At 36.6% G+C, this 21,337-nt stretch overlaps 1 long non-coding RNA gene across 2 annotated transcripts in view; it reads left to right on the plus strand.

Annotated features, from left to right (window-relative positions):
* The window catches only part of LOC130663989 (uncharacterized), an 84,626-nt gene extending 63,961 nt beyond the window's left edge, over positions 1-20,665 (plus strand). The window contains exons 4-5 of one of the 2 annotated variants that reach the window (XR_008989278.1): positions 11,766-11,849; positions 19,483-20,665. This is a non-coding gene — a long non-coding RNA (uncharacterized LOC130663989). The remainder of the gene's footprint in view (positions 1-11,765; positions 11,850-19,482) is intronic. The other variant, XR_008989277.1, reaches the window with a different exon arrangement.
* The last annotated feature ends 672 nt before the right edge of the window (positions 20,666-21,337 follow it).

Here is a 21,337-nt window from a genome sequence, read left to right on the forward strand (position 1 = left end):
TTTTCATTTTATAAAATTCCCGTTTCTTATTTTCAGTTCCTCGCTCTTATTCTCAATTCTCTTTCTCTCAGTCTTTGTCTTTCTTTCTATCGGCCTGGCATTATCATCGAGGACGATCGGAACCGATTAGACCCGCATCCATTCTTACGTTTCGACGATTGTAACACGAGAATCAAATCAACCCGCCAGTCGGAGTAGTCTGCTCTTTCTCGCTATCACACGCCGGATGTAAATAAAACCAGTCGAAAAGCAGTCTCTTGAATGATTTTAATCAACCGTTCTTTGGGATACGTTTGTGGACTTAAATTCAATTTCAAGGCATTATTTTCAATTGACCTAATCCACATCCCGCTTCCCCACCCCGTCTGCTGAGTATCTACCCGAGCACTGACAATTAAATTGTAAAACTTAAATTTCAAACTGTATGTATAATATAAAAATATTTAACGGGATTGCTCGTGTCCATTTTATCGGTACAAGTATAGTCAAATAGTTTAAAGCGAAAAGCATGCAGGCGACTGAAGTTGCGGTGGGACGTTCGTTATTAGAAATTCTTGCGCTGGCTACCCCTTGGCTCTCTTTTAACGCAGTGCTGGCTCACAGAGATTTCTCGTAGAGTAGTCAGTCGGTCGAACCGAGTGGTCGGCGTCCAATCGGGTGTAAAAGTTCCTTTGAGGTGGTCCCCTCCCGAGATATTGCCTTGTTTAATTTCGCACCGACCACTTCCTTTATTGTTTCACAACCGAACGTTTCAATTTAAATCGAGCCGCCATCAGCAGCCTATCCACTTCGTACGTATGATCGATGAGCTCTCGGGTTTAATATGATGCCGTTGACGTTAACTGCTGGAGAATGAACAAGATAAAAATCAGTGGTACGCCGGGTTCACTGTGCCAGCGAGGTTATAGCCGAAATACGGAGGAATTAGGCGCCGATCCGTTATTAATTAGATTGGGGGCTTGATAGAGAACGGAGTAGAGTAGAAATAGTTGCGGGATACACATATTTATATACATATATATATCTTAAGAATAAAGGACTCGGGCATTCTCTGTCTATCTATTTATGTGTATATAGATCCGATCGACTCTGAAACTCTTGGTTTCGGGAATTCCTTAAACCTCTGTCTAGGTTTTCATCCTCTTCCCGTTGCTCTGCTTGCTCGACCAAACGTAGGCACAGTTTAAATTAATTGCCCTCGCTGTATCTTTTGTGAAAGTTATATTTCGCTAAATTACGACCGCCAAAAGAACTCACTAATTTGTTAGATATCCTAGAATTAGAAATAATTTTTTTTTTTTTTTTTTTCAAATCCTCATGATTTAAAACACAGAAAATAATTTATTCAGATATTTAATTAAAAGCATACGTATTGATTTACGTGCTCGTAATTTTTTCGCTCTGCATACTCAAGCATGAATCTCGAACCGATTGCGGACCCTCGGCTGAATCTTCAATACTGTCTCTGCAGTTGTCTTTGAGAGGATTTAAAGTTTTTTTTTATTTTTTTTTCGAGCTGGGAAAAAATTCGTGAGGCTTTTCCAAGCGTTTGTATACAAAAGAATGAATCGGGGGAGCGCGTAAGTGTGAAAGAATTGCCAGAGAAAAATGGTGCGTGAAGGAAAAGAGATGAAAATAAAGTAAAATATTAAGAGAGACGAAAAAAAGAGTGAGCGTAAGTGAAGAATATGATGCGGATCGTTAATGAACCGAGACGATTTCTTTAAGAAGATGTTCGGCGTACCAAGAACACGCTGGTTTGATGACTCTCCTGCTCCCGCTGCTTGTACTTATTAAGCGTACACGTTTGTCGGTAATGAGTTGGGTTGCGTAAACGAAATCGCGTCGATTGAAAGTGAACGATGCTTGAAAAGGTTTATTATCGACAGCCCTAAAGCATCACATTACATATCTACACAACCATTTATATTATCTAAAAAGGAAGATTATATGTATACAAGTATCTATAGGTTCATATATATGTATATAAAATACTTGATATAATGTATCGTGTAGATTTATCTTGGCGATAAGGATAATTTTTGCAGTTACATTTTACTTCATCGACGTTATCATAAAATACATTTATTCGAGGGAATAAAGGGAATAACCTTATCGGCATTGCACATCCGGGCGTGTACACGCCTGAAGAAATGTCGTGCTGGTTGCAATATCGAGGCCGCCAGGTTGGATTAAGGTCGGCGCGTATAATAAATAAAATATAATAAGAATAATAGTGGCAATTTTGTTGAAGCGAATCGTCGTCGCTGTTGTCGTCTTGGTCTTGGTCTTGCTCGAGCTAAACCTCTTGGTAGTAGTGGTAGTCGCTGTTGCAGGAAACGGGGCATTATCGTCTGTATATTTGTGCACAAAGTGTGGGGGAGGTAATGCAATCTGTGTATTTTAATACTTAATAGTTTTCAATGCATACATCATACTCTGAACGGCCATTAATTTGACGCTCTCGTAATGTGCATCAACCGAGCTACCTGGGGATCTTAATTTTAAATCAGTTTAAATTATTGTTCATGCCACCAGACCTCTTTACGACAGCTAGAACCCAAATTTAATGCTCATATATTTTTTATTTTCTGCTATTTTATTTTTTTTCGCAAATAAACGTCATTTTCATAATTCATCGGCTTTTCCTTACATTTTTTGAAAATAACGGACCAACGGTTGAAGATACGGTGAAAATGTATAGGAATAATTTTATAGAGGATGAAATTTGCTACAAAAAAGTACTGAGTAATATTTGACGTAGAACTGATTGTTTCGAAGTTAAATCAAATGAAAGTTGCACTTGAAAATTTGATCAATTATGAACTCTGGAGATTATGTTGGAGTCTTCTACTGAACTGAGAGTTATTTTTTATTGAATAGACGGCCGATCGATGGCCCGCGAACGTCATACTCGGAAAATATGTCAGAGTGTGGGATGAACGAGAGCGAGACGGTGGTGTGGGAGAGCATACAATAATGAATGTAAAGAGGATGGAGTTGCTGATGGTGACTTAAGATTTCGATTCCAAGACATTGGAGGGTGGTAGGCGAACGAACTAATTCGTTCCATTTGAATCAAGAGGACTCGCCAGATACTTTGATTCATGCGTCACGGTGAGAATTCTAAGTCTTCGATATGAGTAGTCGTCGCTCTCTTGGTAATCCTGCGTAATGAACCTCTCAAGACTGTCAGGAGACGTTTCAAATATTTATCCGGATGAAAAGACCTTCCGGGCGTCTCCAAGGCGTTCTGCTTTCCTTTACGTGGCTTTTTCGAGTTAATAATATCCAGACCCCCTTAGAAATTCAATTTCTATGAAATTTTAAAAAATGTTACGTAAATTAATCGGCATCCTTATGAGAAAAATTCATACCACTCATCAATACAACCTTCTTTTTCATCATAATAATAATATTTTTCATATTCTTTATTATTAATAATGTATTTTTTTATCAATTAATTCATCAACTATCGCACAAAAAAGCGAGAATGTGTTTTTTGCCTTTCAATGAACAAAAAAAAAAATTCATAGTCCCTGAGGTTGTCTATCAATCCCGTAAATGTTTATCGTAGAAACAAGTGTCATATAAAAAACTACAGGTTTTTTTATAAATTTTATTTTATTTATTTTTTGTTGTACCGAAGCTCTGATCGACCGATATAATAGAGTAAAGAGCATTTCTCGAGCAGCACTATACTAGCACAACAAACTGCTCAATGTTTAGCTCATTCGAACTATACCTTACTCAGTAGTAACTGGATATACAGACTGCTCAGACCACAGTCCAGCATGTGCGTAGTCCATATGTGCATTCACAGATGGCGCCGATCGTCTGATATCGCTCTTCAAATAAAATCAAATTTTGTTACTCTTCGAATCCATTTCATGCCTCTTCAATTGACAGAACAGCAGAAAAATTAATTTATTCAATTACTTAGTAATTAAATTAAAAGCAAAAAATCATGAAAAAATTTAAAAAGTGAATTTTTTCACCGAAAGTATGAATAATAATTTTTTGGAGTAATTCAAGCTGACCCTTCTCATTATCCGGTATTTTTTAGTGCAGGCGAGAAAAGAGTCACGACGTAAACTGGTTTAAATATTTTACTAGGCACGTGTTTAACACGCGCGGATATATCTAGACTCTTCCGACACGACTCAATGCAACTTTAGCTTCGCTATCTCAGGTCACATCGACCCGGTGATCTTTACTTGAGCACTCGTTCCACGACACAAACATCATGGCTATCATATATATATATATATATATATATATTTGTATATATACCTTACGACTAAAAGAATCTCGAGAACGCGACATCACCAAAGGCTTCTTACTTCTTACTTCTACACAACAATTATATTCATCTCAAACTCCATTTCTCATTCTCTCGTAACTTTAATGTATTCCTCCGTTCTTTTACTGTATTACGTAAAACAAAAAATTTTATTTAAAAACGAGACAAAAAAAAACTCGAATTGAATGAAATTAAAAATTTCCTTTGACTAAAAAAATGATGCCCTTATTTTAATATTTTTTCTTGAATTAAAATAACGTCAAGAGGGTTCAGCTTTGAGTATAAATTTAAAAATAAAAAATTTAAATGAGTTGGAATAGTGAAATTGAGTTTACTCGGCGATGATTTTAGTAAAGTCTACCCACTGGTAGTGTATGTAATAAATAATTAGAATTAATATAAGAAAGAAACGGTTGTTAAATCTAAGCGAGTGGGTTCGTACTAAATGGGAATGACCCAACCGACTTTGATTAGTTTAAATGTGTTAATTAGGGAAGATTGCTTCTCGTCTGGAGCGTTCTGTTACTCCATCACTTAGTAGTATAGCTTTTAATAGTAATAATGCTGCTAGTAGTCGTAGTTAAGTCTTTTCGCACGGCTCATTAATTTCCTGGACAAAGCGCTAGATGGCGTGACCTACACTTTACGAACTACTCTACATATCGCGTTTTATAGGGAATGTTATTCAATATTTTTCATACTTTTGTCGCATCTGTATCAAAATTAATGACTTTACTCCTTTATTTTGCTTCATAACTGCTCTATGTACAAGCGAGGGGTGCAAAAAAATTTACAATGCGAAATTTTTGGCCTCCTAAAATTTTAAAATAAAAAATCGGATTTCAAAATCATGACTATTAAGTTAGCAGACATTTAACAACATTTTGATTTTTTTAACATAAAAACAAATATTAAAAATAATATTTTGAAAAATTGCATGTATAGTTTATTAAATTTCTACATGTGCATTTTTTTAGAAATATTTTTTTTTTATTATTTATCTATTTAAAAAAATTTATTTAAATTTCAAATGTCTGCTAACTTCACTGTCATTTCAAAATCTTATTGTGAAAATTTCTCAATAATTCCGCCTAAATAAGTCGACAATAATTTTCTTTTATTATTTTATTCCCCGTGTTTTGGCTCATTGGGTATAAGAATTTTAAAAAAATCCTTTAAATTTTAAAATATCTAGACAATCCATTTTGCCCCATACTTTGAATTTTTAAAAACGACTGAATCGTATCAATAAAAGCTTCTTTAGCGACAGAAGTAAAAAAAAAAAAAAACTTGTCAGTATTTTTATTTTCCGTCCCGTCTCGGCCCTTTGTCTGCAAAAATCATGATCAGTAAAAAATTCCAAAATTCAATAACGAGTAGAAAAATAAATGATGCTGATAAAAAATTTATTAACAAACATGCGCGAACATTTAAGTTGCATATCGCGAGATTTGGATTAAATCGCGAGGCCAAGTCTGAATACGTATAAGCAAAACAGTGAAGATTGAAGACTCATATGGGCAGTTTCGGATCCGCGTGCAGACATAATATTTTACCGACATGCCCCAACTGAGCTCTGCTAGCGCACTGGATCATTAATCACTATTATCTCGAGGTAATTTTTCTTCGATATAATTTCGTCTGTTTACCCCCGTCGCCGTCGTTCGCGGCCGAGTAAAGAAGAAAAGGCTCCACGTAAATGTATACAACCATCCACATATATCTATACAAAAATATATATAGGCACATATATGTATGTAGTGACGAGAAATGGTGGTGCTGAAAAACTCCAAGGCATTCTTGAACGCGTTGCCAACGTAATTCGTTCCCCCCGACGGACGTTGAGGATGCCGCGTTAAATAATCGCGACCCCGAGGCTTGCCGGCTCTTCCTTCACATTCAATATCAGGACTCGTTACTCTCCACTGAATAAAATCCTACGAGGGTGCTTTAATATTAATATATTTGCCAAGCTAAGTAATTTTACACATCTATTATTATAATTACAGTCTTCGTATTAAATAAAACTACAAAATTATGCCGTACCCATTTTGCCATTTTTTTGTTGTAATTAATAAGTCATTTTTATGGCTTTAGTGGAAATATTTTAAGTTATTTTCATTAGCATGTGTATTTACACAACTTAAAAATAATGTACGAACCCTTTTTTTAACCTCTTGTTTTTACGCGTAAAACACTAATTCCTGTCCGACCACTTACAAGCAAGTTTATTTACACAGTTAATGCTGGTACTCAGTGTCGTCGTCGCGATCGTCATCGTCATGAATATAATGTTTGAGTGAGGGAGAAAAAAAGGTCCTTTTGGGTCCCGTATGTTAATTTATAGCGAGGCGCTAATTCTACCAGCTCTTGTTGATGGCACTCGACGCATTACAATGCAAAGAAGTTAAATAAAAATAAAAAATGTCAAAAAAAAAAAAAAAACGAACGAGTCGTATAAATAAAAATAACAAATAAATCTGGTAAGACATGCGGGACATGATTTAAATTTAAAAAACCCCTCGAGTGCATCCTCTGCGATTATAATTATTGTACACACAGTATCGATGGCACGTGGTTGGAATCACACTCATAAATTCAAGAGTAAACATAAACGGGCTAAAACACGAATAATAAGAGTACAAAAATATATACTTAGCTAATATGATGTTTTATAAAAAACGTTGAATGAACAAACGGAAAGAAAATAAAGTAATAAAATAAAGGGAGTGCAGGGTGACTCGGGAAGCAAATAATCTCACTCGACACATTAGCCGTGAGATATTGAATAAGCAAAATGATTAATCGGCTGGTTCTCGAGCCAGCTACGAAGCCCCCGGACCAGGTAGTTATTTAAATGTATCGTTGAGGGCAGCACTCATCCTGCCAGCAAAAGCTACATTGCTACGTACTCCGGGCCGAGAAAATAAATATAAATGTTGTTTAAATACGATCATATATAATTCATATTTAATCATATCTAACCATATTTAACAACATACCATTATTTATCACTCCAATGTCAAATCTCTGCTCGAATAAGATAACAGACGATTAACAAAATAAAATTAATTATTTTTTTTATTTATATTTATAGTTACGGTAATTAATATTAATACCGCAGATAAATCCGATAATTAATCATCTGATAATTCTGTAAAAAGGCCAGTAATTCATAGTTGTCACTTGAGTATGCATTAATGGAAATTTTTATTTATTTTTCCGTAACGAAAATGCCACCCAACGCGACGCGAGCAGCCTAGTTCCACGCACACTCCTCATCACATGCATTATATATCCATGTATACATATATATGCGCTCTTAAATATGTATTAATAATATAAGAGAATGAGAGGTTGAATACAAGCATTTACTTGGGAGGTTAACTATCATCCAGAGCCGTACGGAGAATAAGTTGAGAGGCTAACTAACTGGGAGATCCTGTAGATCTTTCCGTGAGATGATGATGGTCACCCAGACCAACACGTATAAATCACCTTAGAGAAGTGTCATCCCGGGCTCACGAGTTTCTCACACCACAAACCACCGCCTCCACCAGCATTCCTTATTCATTTGTATGCCCATGATCCCCTCCCCCTCTTCCTCCCCCATCACCCGATCTCCTTTCACTTTCATCGTGAAACGCTACGCGCTCCATGGGTATTGTGTGTTGTGTTATTTTGTTGCTGCTCATATGCAGTCCGAAGATAACAAATGAATTGCATCGGTACGGGTCGTCGTTCGATTTCGACGATGAGTTTCGGTTTTACTCATACATATATTTATACTCGGTAATATAATCGCGATGGGCTTGTACTTGTTAATACATTAGACATACGTGTTTCAAATTCGATTTGAATCTGTGGTGCCTTGTTCACTCCGTTAATTTCGTTTTCTTTTTCTGCTGATGGGAGTGCGGGGGTGGATCTTAATGAGATATTGCCAGCCATTTAATAAATTATTATTATTATTATAGATCAGTTATTACTTGTAACTATTCCACAGCTCGATCGAATACTTTAGTAAATTTATTCATTTAAATTTCAAAGAATAGAAGGAGTTTAATTGAATAATTTCCGGTTGTAAAAATCCAATAATTGATGCCGGTAATCTTAAGGATTAAAACTTAAAGCTCATGCATATTAGAGTTGGATACAATCATAAAGTCACGTTGTGCCTGGTTAAAATCCTGAGCTAATTATCATCATTAATAATTGTCCCTGAACGCTTGCTATCAGCCTGTAAATAATAAGACAAGTATTCGCTTATACACTCATACATTTATACATTTATACATTTACACATTAATATATTTATGTATAGATATGAATGCCTCTCCTCTCTCATTCTTTCTCCTGTGCACACAATATAAGTATACATAAGGACCGTGGTTGGTTTAATATTTCAAATAAATGCGTGCATTAGCGCGCTATCTCGGTGTGATCCCGTGTTGACTATTAACAACGCTCGGGTCTCTGTCTCTCTGTACTGCTGGACGCTATTATGACTTATCTCACTGCACGAGGTGTGCTTCTCCACCCTCTTTGCCTCTGCAAATATGCCATTAAAGCCCTTGACCTCACACCTCACTTTGTTATTCATTTTTTTAATTCTACTCTATCTGTCCTGTATACAAAAAAAATTAGGCTACGCCTTAAATTAATATCCGTGATGACTAATTACTAGGAACAAGATTTTTGCCTTATTTTTGAAATGAGTAGTTCAAATTTTTGATATTACGGCGAAAATATTGGTCTTATTAGAAAAATTTGGGAACAAAAGTTGTAGGAAATTCAATTTTCTAAAACAAATGTCTCTTATGATTTTTTTATACGATCAATATTTTCACCGTAATTCCAAAATTAAGATTCATAATGAATGATTCAAAATTTGATTAATTATGAAAATCTCAATTTAGAAATTACGGCTTTTTTATTAGTCCTAAGAAAAAAATATAAGAGACATTATTTTTAGAAAATTAAATTTCCTACAACTTTTGTTTGAAAATTTTTTTAATACGACCAATATTTTCACCGCGATTCAAAAATTAAGATTCATAATGAATGATTCAAAATTTGATTAATTATGAAAATCTCAATTTTGAAATTACGGCTTTTTTATTAGTCCTAGAAAAAAATATAAGAAACATTATTTTTAGAAAATTAAATTTCCTACAACTTTTGTTTGAAAATTTTTTTAATACGACCAATATTTTCACCGCGATTCAAAAATTAAGATTCATAATGAATGATTCAAAATTTGATTAATTATGAAAATCTTAATTTTGAAATTACGGCTTTTTTATTAGTCCTAAGAAAAAAATATAAGAGACATTATTTTTAGAAAATTAAATTTCCTACAACTTTTGTTTGAAAATTTTTTTAATAAGACCAATACTTTCCCCGTAATATAAAAAATTTCACACCACTAATTATTAATTATTTTTAAATTAACGCAAAAATCCTGGCCCTACTAAATACCATACATATTTAAATATTTAAAAAATATGACAGCAAATGTCCATTCAAAGACTGTAAAAAAATTCTGACGAGAAAACAACTTTTACTGTTGACATTTATTTATTTTTAAGGGGTCCGATTTGCCTCTCCTTCTTCTCTAAATTAATTATAATGATGATTAGAGTTTAAACGAACATTCTATAAATGTATTAGTAAAATAAAGTTGATGCTATTAAAATGATTTATTCCTTTCGATTTAGTATGACAACTGATGATAAGATCTTACCTATGGCTAAGTAATTTTTACTATCATGGGTAATCTTTTACTGCGAGAAAGGAGGCTTCATTAGATTTTTTTACCGTTTCTAGTTTGCTTAGCCATAAATTAATTTTTGCTTAACTTTTTTTTACGTCTGACGATTTAAATTTTTTATTAATTCTCTTGATGGACACGAGTCTCGATGTAGCGAAATAAATAAATAACAAGATATTTATATATTTGTTTGAGGAATAAATATTGTTTGTCTCAAGATCAGAAGTGCGTGATCGGTCACAAAAAGTAGCCTGTCACATGCTCTGATGATAAATACTGTCACTTGCTCGTGTGGTTGCCGATGGATTTTTGTTCAGGATTCGAGGCCAAGTTTGAGTCCGATAACTTTCTGTGTATTCCCGCGTTATTCCTGGGCTGCTACTGTGCTGTCGAGGCTCGTCGAGGCCAAGCCGTGCCCATTATGATCGGCTCATTAGACGCAAACATTTTCACGGACACCCGGTAGTCCCCTTTGGTCACCAACAAAAACCAACACAATATACAGATAAATAAATTCATTTAATAGTTACAAATGTGACTTAAAGAGTGAATTCAATGAAAGTATCATAATGGGAAATATTTCAATGGACATTGACGGATTCATCAGACTCCTGATTTCTATCTTTCCGGATTATTAATGAGTCCAATAACTCATACATACAAATATATTTATAATTTACATAGCAACGTTTGGTCTACCTTGACAACGGCTGTAGTTAACTACCGACTTCCGTTTCCAATAAAAACTAATCGTTATAGGTCTACTTTGAGCTAGAACAAAATATATAACAACTAGACAGACAGACGAGTCATTTAAACAGGGGTTAACTTGCTTTAATATATATAAATAATCGTTAACGTGGTTTGTCTGTTTTAAAATCTATAGAGACATTTTTTTTTTTTCATCAAATTTATTCGCCAATTTAGTCTGCAATATTTAACACCCGGCAACGATGCGCGTTATTCATTAGCCAGATTTCGGTTGAAAAATATTTTCATCGATAAATAAAAGTTAAGATTAAATAGGCAGTGGATCAAAGCGCGACGAGTTAGTTCGTTAAGAAGAGGGTTAGTTTTATTTTATCCTCAGCTCCGATTGTTGCTCTTTCTCTGTCGGGTGCACTCATTCCTCATTTGGCTCACCTCCAGCTCATATATATATATAGAGTTGAGTGTAAAAGAGGGCCGAGTTAAATCAGATGGCCGCGACCGCACCCTCAAGGAACTCGCGAGGTAACCCCTCAAAATACCTCGACCCCTGCGGTGTACAGGCCACATCTCTTGTTATTATTATTCATCTCGTTCTTCTTCTTTAATATATATTTAATCAGGCCCGTAAATGCGCAAGCTGAATCCTCATCCACACTCTGACCAATCAGAGGTTCGCCATTAGCCCCGTGTAATATACACGTACACATTTAGCGCTCAGTAGGATCAGATCCACAGACATATTCAAATGTACATGTGAAGACAGCATTAAACCGACACCCACACGTCACTCTGTCTCTTTCCTCTTCACCTCTCCCTCTCTCTTTTTATCTTCTCGATATTTTATTTGTTGTTTCTCTCATTTATGAGTTGAGACTCTGCTTCCAGTCTCGTTCCCGGGCTTATTCGAACACCTTTTCTGAATCAGAGGGTCAACCGATGCGGCCGTACATCATCTTAATGCCTCCATTGTTGTTTTAGGACGCTCACGAGTGCTACACCGATACGAGTGTTGATCGTGATCAAGATGCCTGCATTTTATTCGATTATCCATAGACAAGTCAGGTAATGAGACTTTGTTTATTTTTATCCGTCTCCATCTCCATTTCGTATCATTCAATACCTAAATTATAAACTTTTCCACCTGTCAAAACATTCTTCATCAGAAAAACTTAAAAAAATTTTATATAAATCCTCAATATATGCACACCATTAATTACTCTGTCTAGATATTACTTGAGGATAAAAAAATCTATATAAGTAATGGTTAAAATAAATAACCCAATAATTAAATGTATATAAATGTATATTTAAGTAATATTGCTGAAGATAAACCCGGTGGCTCGGTATCGCGTGATCCATGATCTTAAAAAACGGCTTTATTATTACCGATTTCTCGAGGGGGTGCACCATCCATCCATCTATCCATTATGTATACATGCTGAATTTATATCTAAATAGATTATACAGATATATCTATAAAACAGTGTACAAGGTAAGGAATATGCACACCAAGAACTAGTTGGAGATGATATTAGTTATAAAATGGTATGATACGATACGATCGGTTGGGATTTCGGGGAGATATCAGTGCTAGGATCTTTATTCGATTTGAAACGTTTTATTCCAAAGTACCTCGGATTTATTTTGTCGAATCTGGCACAACTAGTTTTATGCACGGGCCACCCCGACCCACCCCCTGTGACCGCCGCCTGACGTTCATTCGTAATATTCCGCTGGCGGGTAATAAATCACCAATTTTTTTTTTTTTTTATCATTACTATTTCTGTTATTTCAATATTTACTACATACTACATGCTAAACTAGCCTAGCCCAGTAGCATATATGCATCGCTGGCAGTGCTTCGCCACCACCACCACTTTTTCCATCCACACTAGCACCGCAGCTATTCGACTGATGCTGCTGCCGCAGTTGTTGTTGTTGTTACTATTATTATTGTGGCTGATGTTGTATGTATGTCGTGCCAATAGTCCTGCAATTCGTTGGCTCCTTCGTGACGCTCGGTAGCAGTCAGCTCGACAGAAGCAGCAGCAGCAGCAGGCAGTGGCCCTCGGGCTGTGAGCATTTCTATCGATTTTATCGACGACATTGAACCTGCTTGTACTGTAAATATCCATGGGAAATTTACCGTCGAGCAAAGGAGCTAAACAATGGCTACAACCATAGAGCGTTTGTACAATAAGATAGCAGAACAACACCATCAGCAGCAGCATCACCGGGAACAACAAGATCTTGAAGTGTATGCAGAACTAGGATAACTAGATAAAAGATTGTCCCTATCTCTTACACTGAAAAGCGCATGCATACTTGTAACACTAGTACTTCTGTAAGATCTCAAGGGGCTCATGGCTCATGACAACTGATATTGACCGGATTGTACATCGGATCTGCTGTTGATCATGGTCCCGTGGGCGAATCGTGATCGGTGAGCGATATCAACCCGAGCGTTTACAAGAATCGCCGATCGCGAACCTCCATAGCCGACTTAAACAACCGAGTTTAAGATATATCGGTCTTTTGAGACTCGTGTATTTACTGATCAGTACGCAAATATGAGGATGGACATCCTTCTGGCTCTCACGATCATCACGAACCTCGCGGTACTAGTTGCTATTACATTTTTTTCGACTCACTGCAATGAGTAATTGTATAATAGCTTGTATTTATAAACCTGGTATTTTGTTGTTCCTTTTCGTTTTCGAAAGACTGAGGAATTTTCGGGGGATTTGTTTTGACGTTGTTTTGTTTTTCAAAGCCCAAGTGGACCGATCGAACAGGAAAGGGCACTCTGGACTTGCCTGTGTTAATTTGCCGCCCGGCATGTAAATCCGGCTGTTATTCCCTGGACCCTTGTGCTCTGATACACTCTCGGCTGTTTGTACAGCATACTCTCGGGCGCAAAACACTCAGATGAGAGGAGAGTTGAGTTGAGTTGAGAATTACGATCGACACGAATCGCGAATTACCGAGGGCAAATGCGCTGGAACGCGCTTGAGAGTCGTTGACATCGGAAACTACTTCGATCTTCAAACGGTCCTTTGATCTTTAAATCTTTTTTCGGGGACTGCAAAAACTTTTAAATTCATCAAGGAATCCAACGTCCACGTGTACTTATATCCTTACTTAACATTTTATTCTCATCTAAAATCCCATCCAGCTAAAATATCTTTTCATTTTTCACTCGCCGTTTTATTTATTTTCTAATCATAATATCCGCAAACCAAAGTGTCTCTGCAAGCCAACAGCCATTTTTATTTTCTACAGCGCATCACGTACTTTATGGACGTGTCAGTCAGCTATTTAAATACATACCGCAATAATAACTACCACATTAATACAACGCCGCTAAATATTAATAACGAAATTCCACGTTAAGAATCAACAAGGAACACACTCTTGTACACCCTCTATATAAAAAGTATCCTCAATGCGTGGGTGAGTTGAGAAAAACCGTTCCGACTTTTTATCCACACACACCGATACTTTTGCACACCCAGTAAAAAAAAACAGTCACACAATACAACTTAAATAATTAAATGACATGTTAAAATAAAAAAGATCTTAAATGCTAATGAAATTCAAAACCGATAACCTCAATAAGTCATTTTAAAATTAACCGCGAAAAAAAATAAAATAAACCGAGCCAACAGTTAAATAAAACTGCGTTATGTTTGGCACACTTGGATCCTTTAAGGCCCCAGGCGTTTTGAGTACAATACTGAGCCACGATTGGCATTTAACCCACGACCCAAGGGCCTGCTTCATCTCATACCTTAAAAACTCTTTACTCTCACATAATACACTCGACCATCATCATCATCATCATCATTATTATCATCATTATTGTTATTTGGTAGGTCCGAAGTAACATCCACGTGTGCGCCGTAGACTCATCACCCGATTTGATCACGTCGACTCGCTAATTATTATAAATGATCCGAGTTTAAATTTCGTAGCCTCCCACTGGCGGATATGATCGAGTGAACAAACTCAGCGAAATGTCGTGGACCGTGACAGTTAAAGTAAACTATCAATGTATTTAAAAATAAATAAACGAGAGTACAAAAAATGGGAGAGGTAGAGGAAGAGGTAGAGGCAGATTTGATTACATACAAATGGGATAACTATAAATTTGAATGAGTAAATATAAAATATACATGGGATGTATTGTGATAGATGGCTCGCTGATAGTTTATTATCCGAGTGATCGAGACGAGTGCTCGTGTCATGTATTGTAGCTTGTAGCTCTTAGCTTGTACCTCGTATCTCGTCGCTCTTAGCTTGTAGTCGAGGTTGTGGTAAATGTATATAATATATAATATAAGATAGCTGATGGTGTAATTCCAATTAAAATATCACAGTCGCTTGATTACCACGTTTGAATATTCATGACCAGGATGATTATTCTCTTCACAACTCCACAAGGCCCAACTTCTCGAGTTGTGTTATGAGAATGATAAAACTATCACGAGCGAGAAAAGGACCGATTTAAATAATTTTGTCGGCGAGTGAGTGAGTTAGTGAGTTAGTGAGTGAATGAGAGATGTTGTTATAAATCAAATGCTCAAAACACCACCGACTTGTGTGTATGTTCAATTAACTCATCAGAAGTACTATGCTATACTCTTGCCAGCGGGCTGGTTACATTTTTCTTCTCACCAATCGGTTACAACACACGCTCACTCTCTTTCTCTCTCTCTCTCTCTTTCTTACACACTCTTACTCACAACTCACACCGTTTGTCTTTCACCGGATGATTAACTACGGATACAACTTAAATAAATCCAACATTATTACGACAAATATCTTCAATCAGTTTTATTTATTTATTTTCATTTATATCGATTATACGTTCTGGTTAGCATGCACACCCATGCACCGTTAGCTGTGTACATGCTCGATACGTGAATTAAATGTATATATGTATCTAAATATTATTTATTACCGGTTAATAAATGTTAAGTCAATAGACACCGAGACTGAGACTGCTCTTAAGCAGATCCTCGGCTGGTTCGCGATCTCGTATATGGAGGTTTTATATATAAGGACGACAAGGCACATGAACCACCGGCCTGTAACGACATCTAGATATTTTATTGCTCTAAATGGAATATTATTTCTAAATGCAACCGACGCACATGCGACGTCCGATGCAATAAACAACAAATAAAATATATTTAACGTCTAGATATTTATATTTTTTTAAATTTTATTTTCCCATTCTATGAACGAGACTGCTCTCTTATTTTAGATTACTCATTTTATAAAACATTTGGCATTCATCCAGCTGAGTTCTTTCGACGGTTAATTAGATTTTGATGGCCAGCACGAGCATTTGCATCCTTTATATCCTTTGTATCATATATATATATATATTTAACTCGTAGTCTTTTCAGCATACTCTATCTCGCTCAAGAGTTTTAAATTCTGTCAACTCGTCTTTGTCTCACTTATGAAATATAAATGCAGGGATAAAATGAACTGAGAGCCAAATACTTTCTTAACTCATTCTCGTCTCTCTCGCTGCGGGGGAGACACATTTTGTTTGGTGTGGCTCACTTGTTAGGAGGCAACCGTGTCTCGAAAGCGATTTAGCGGCCGCGGGGCCAAGTGTCAACGAGCCCGGCACTGTCCTCCAGGTATGTAAGACGTCATCGCACATCCTTACAGTCCACAAACATCAGGACATATCTCAGTCCGTATATTTTTTGCTGCTCCTCTTCTTCCTCTTATTTATTTTCACTAACCATTATATATACCCCAGCCAATAAATCACAGTAATAACTTTCTTTCACTTCTCATTAAATAGTAAATACATTTTTATCGCAGCGCTATGCCTAAAATAAAATCGCCTGGTGATTGAACAAACTTGTCTCCTCAGGCGTGCAAATAGTTACAGCTATAATCTTAAATCGCGACGATAAATCGGCATCGGGCATCGCGTACATCGGCCTGAGCGAGAAGAGGCGTCGGACTTTGTTGTCCGGGTGAGGGCAAACGTCAAAACACACCTCGTCCTCGTCTTCGTGAAAGATCGAACAGCAAAGGAAAGAAGGCAGGCACGCAGACTGACTCACTCACTCACTCACTCACTCACTCACTCACTCACGGCCGAACGAGATGCCTAAGGAGCAGCCAATGACTAGAATGACTTGCATCGATGCTGTCCGATTCAACTAAAGATTCCACTGAGCTCGAGCTTAGAGCTCCTTCGTCCAGTTCGTTTGCCAACTCTCTTATTCATATTATTTTCATTATCATTATCATTATTACTATCTCTTATCTCACTCTCACATACTTAACAATCTAATATATTTTTTTATTAAACTCCCGAGTGGTTTCTCATTCTCTCGTATCCCACATGACGAGATTACCCAGTCGCCAAGGGAGGTAAGGGCTTAATTTAATTAATTCAGTGCGCCATCTTGACAACTTCTCTGTGTTATGTTCTCTCTAATACACTATTATTGTTGTATGTGGACTACATCCATGCACTGGAATTATTTTCATACTCATCTTCAAGGAATCCTCCCCCCCCTACCACTAAAGGCTGGTTTAGTTGTTTGTTGTTATCAATCTAGAGATTTTTAAAAACTTTCTCTCCCGCTCATTCTCATACTTAATCCTGTTTCCGTTTATCAGATCCCTCATTTTTCGCTGCATATGCTTAGAAGAACGAACCGGGCCCAAGTGTACCGAGATAGCGACTCAATGATAGCAATATTATAATGAAAATAAAAAATAACAGTTTAAATGTAATAAAGATTATAAAAATATACAATTGTTATCAAATACACATCTCGGCCAGGCGATTTGTCTTTTTGATGTTACGGTTAATGTGAATCGTTAATTGCGACGGCCGTGAGTGATCGAGACAATGGGAGTGGAGGAGAATAAGATTAAATAACAGTCTGCTCTCGCTACTCGGAGATTGGATCTCTCTGTATCCTCACTCAGAGTTTAACGTACATACAAACACACACAGCATATAAATTAATATGTAGGCGGATAAATTAAATTGAATCACTCCGCATACCTTACACTTAAAATATTATAAAAAATCTACTCTACGTTATTTATCAATTATCAGTCATCAGCACGAGTCCCAGGTACTCGTGTGAGAGCTAAACAAAAATAGTTTAACCAGCCGTGAACAAAAATAACCGTTTAATATTTTTTTTTACACATGTTAAGAGACTTACAATCTGTTTAAATGTTAATGCATCATGTTTTTTGCAGTTTATTTGAGGTATTTTTTGTTTTTGTGTCGATAAGCTTAAGTGAAGTAAAAGATAAAATGTCGGGTGGAAAAAAAAAAGCGGTTCAAAAAAGCAAAGTAAAGCAGTGCATTTAGTTTTAGCCTGAAGCTACGGCCATTGATTTATGGGTAATCGAGAGAGCTGGGACGTGGAGGAAAAGATTGCAAGTAAAGACGATCGGGCACGCTTAAAGCTCCAGCTTGTAGATGCCCCCAAGTCGAGACTCGAATTGAGAGACCGAGTGAAAGAGGGAGAGACTGATAAATAAGTGCCGTTTCCATCTACTACACATTTAAAACATTTTAACATGTATGATATGATACCTTGAGCAGAAGGATCGGCGCTTGGGAATCGGACGATTACGATCTTTATTCGGACGTGTGGTGGCTCCGGGCCACGACATTTAGCCGCTAATTTCCGATCGATCAATAATTTTTTTTGTTGCCCGTGAGTGCAAGTGAGTGATGCGAGTTAGGGCTCGCCATGGCGAGATCGAGGTGCCTGAATTTGCCGGGCCCGTGGGCGGTCTTTTAGCGGTCATCGCTAACTAGGTACACAATACCACGGCATTAGGCTGCTCTCGAGCGATCCTTTTATTCTCACTCTTTATCTTTTATTTATTTATATATATTTTTTTTCTGAGCTGGTGCTTGAGAGAGACTCGTCAAAGCGACCGGAATGTCTCGACTGATGAGCAAAGAGCCGGTTCGTCAGCGGCTGTTGAGACTGTCGATCTCGAGGGCGAGCGAGATAATAAGCCGTAGATTGAAAAATAGAGAAAGATCCGAGATAACCTCTGCTTGTGTGTCTTTCATTAACGCAGTATGCTAAGCGTTTAAATGAGAATACATATATAAACGAGGGGTGGCTAAGTATTGTAAGCAGACCGTAGATCTCTGCATGATAGGTCCTCATGATTACTGATCAGTGATCACTGAAAAATGGCTGTCAAACATTCTTGTCCTTTTAAGCCAATAGGATATCTATAGAAAGCATTATGCTCGCCGTTAGTGACCTCGCTCAGTGTGTGTTCTATTTGGGATATTCTCGGGACCGGGACGAGCCATCATCTCGAGCTCGATGCCCGGGGATGAGAAGAGACTAATGATGTTCGGAGACGTGTTGGGTCCACTCGGTTCAACCCTCAAGGGCCGATCTCGCTCCTCTGCTCGCCAATTTCCGGCATCTCTTTATACTTTTTAGTGCTACAGTACTGTACTACATCACTGAGAGTGACCTTTGTCCAATGAGTTTGCTATTTTTCGCTTCAACTCGCCGATTTTATTTTTAATTCAGCTCAGAGCTACATATACCGACACCAATCTCAAAACATCCACTTTTATCCATCGGTTAAAATAACAATAACTTTTTCACTGCAACAAATACCAATTAAATGTTTACCTTTTAATTTGTTACAGATCCAACGGAATGTAAGTAAAGATTCACGCACGTCTTCACTTGGAGTTTGGTTGTGCTCGAGACAAAGGATATCGTGGGCCATACGGACACGAAATTCAGTTAAAGTCACTGCCAGAAACCGGCCAGGATTATGAACGACTCATATATATAGATATAGATGTAGATATAATATATATAAATAGAACATACTAGGCAAGAGGATAAAGAAGTGGTTTGAGTGGGAGACCACAGGGTTTAGTTGCTTTTAGTCTAGTTATTTATTTTTTTTCCACACTTGAGAAAATATTTTTTATCTCCTCCATCGTCCTGGAGCCCCGACTTCCTGCTCGAGCCTTCCAGCAGCTCCTTAAACACCCAGTATAAATTAAACCCAATGACTCTATCCATGGTCTGTCCTCTGAAAAATCGTAACCGCGGTCACCTTGGTCTTAAACCCGTATGTTTATTTTTTTTTTCACTCCTGCTCCTACCTCTTCACTGGCTATATTATTTCTAACACGTTTATGGTAGTTACCTGCCCCTGATTAACAATTTATCTGTAATAATATAATTCCATATGATAGTATAGCAGGATAGCTTACAGGCGCGAAGAGTACTCGGAGTTTATAAAAGCCGAGTTTATTTAAAAAAAAAAAAAATAACCCGGTAATAATAATGAAAAGAAAAATAAAACAGACGAAGAATGCACCGCGGCGTGTAGGTAGGACGACGTGTTGCCCGAGGGTGCCAACCGCAGGATAATAATTTTATAATTGGGGGAATTACTCTGGCTCGCCGGCTAAACGTACAGTCTGCTTGCGTTGTTGCTCTTCTTATTACTCTTATTTTTTTTTCTCGTATGCTCTCTGGCGTGGGAGTACCCCGATCCGGCTAGCATTGCTTGAATCTGATGCTGATCCATGAACCAGCTATCATCCGCTCACTATACTTCCAACTATCAATTTTTTATTTTTTTTTCTACTCAAATATTATTATATATAATAGCAATAGTCGTAATAATAACGACAATTACTAACATCTGATATATATATAAATATATAATAATCAGCGAAAGTCCCTGGAATGTAGTTTTTAAAAAATATTTTTTCGCGCGAGAGCCGGACAAAGTCACGATTATATAAAAATTTGCGCTTTCTTGATCTATGATACTGAAGTTAGCCGACGTCTCATAATTTTTGGACTTTTTTTTAGACGGTAAATTATAAAAAAAAAAAATATCTAAAAAAATTGCACCTATAGTTTTTTAAATTTTCTACTTGTGCATATTTTGAATTTTTTTTTTTCTTCAAATTTAATTGTTAAAAAAAAAACCTAAAAATTTTTAATTGTCTGCTAACTTCAAGATCATTTCTTCATTACGTGGAATTTTTTAATTGTAGATTTTTTAAAAAAATAGTCTATTGCTAGAAAAATTTTTTTTTCATTTCCGGTCGAAATGGGGTTGCTTTAAAAAAATAAAAAAATAACTTTTAATAAAATTTGATTGCGATGCTGGCGTAGTGTAAATTAAAATAAAAAAAATGTTTTTGACATTTTTAAAAATTTTTAAAAAATCGGACGTTCCCTTTGCCCATCTCTTTTACTGAGGAATTATAAAATTACTTGGCTCGTGGTTAAAACATTACGAGGACTATATTTTAAATGAAAAGGATGGGCGTCAACCCATTTACGTTGGAATGTGAGGCTGTACGATAAATTTGTCTCACTTGTTACTTTTTTATACTTTTTAATTTTGCCGGGTGGATTACGCTGGGAATAAAAACCCGGGCAATCGTATAAAAAATATTTATTAACGAAGCTATGACTTTATTTGACTTTTTATAAATTTATTGTACGACATGCGTGATATGTGCT

The sequence above is a fragment of the Microplitis mediator genome, chromosome 2 (assembly GCF_029852145.1).
Source record: "Microplitis mediator isolate UGA2020A chromosome 2, iyMicMedi2.1, whole genome shotgun sequence".
In the NCBI taxonomy this organism is placed as follows: domain Eukaryota; kingdom Metazoa; phylum Arthropoda; class Insecta; order Hymenoptera; family Braconidae; genus Microplitis; species Microplitis mediator.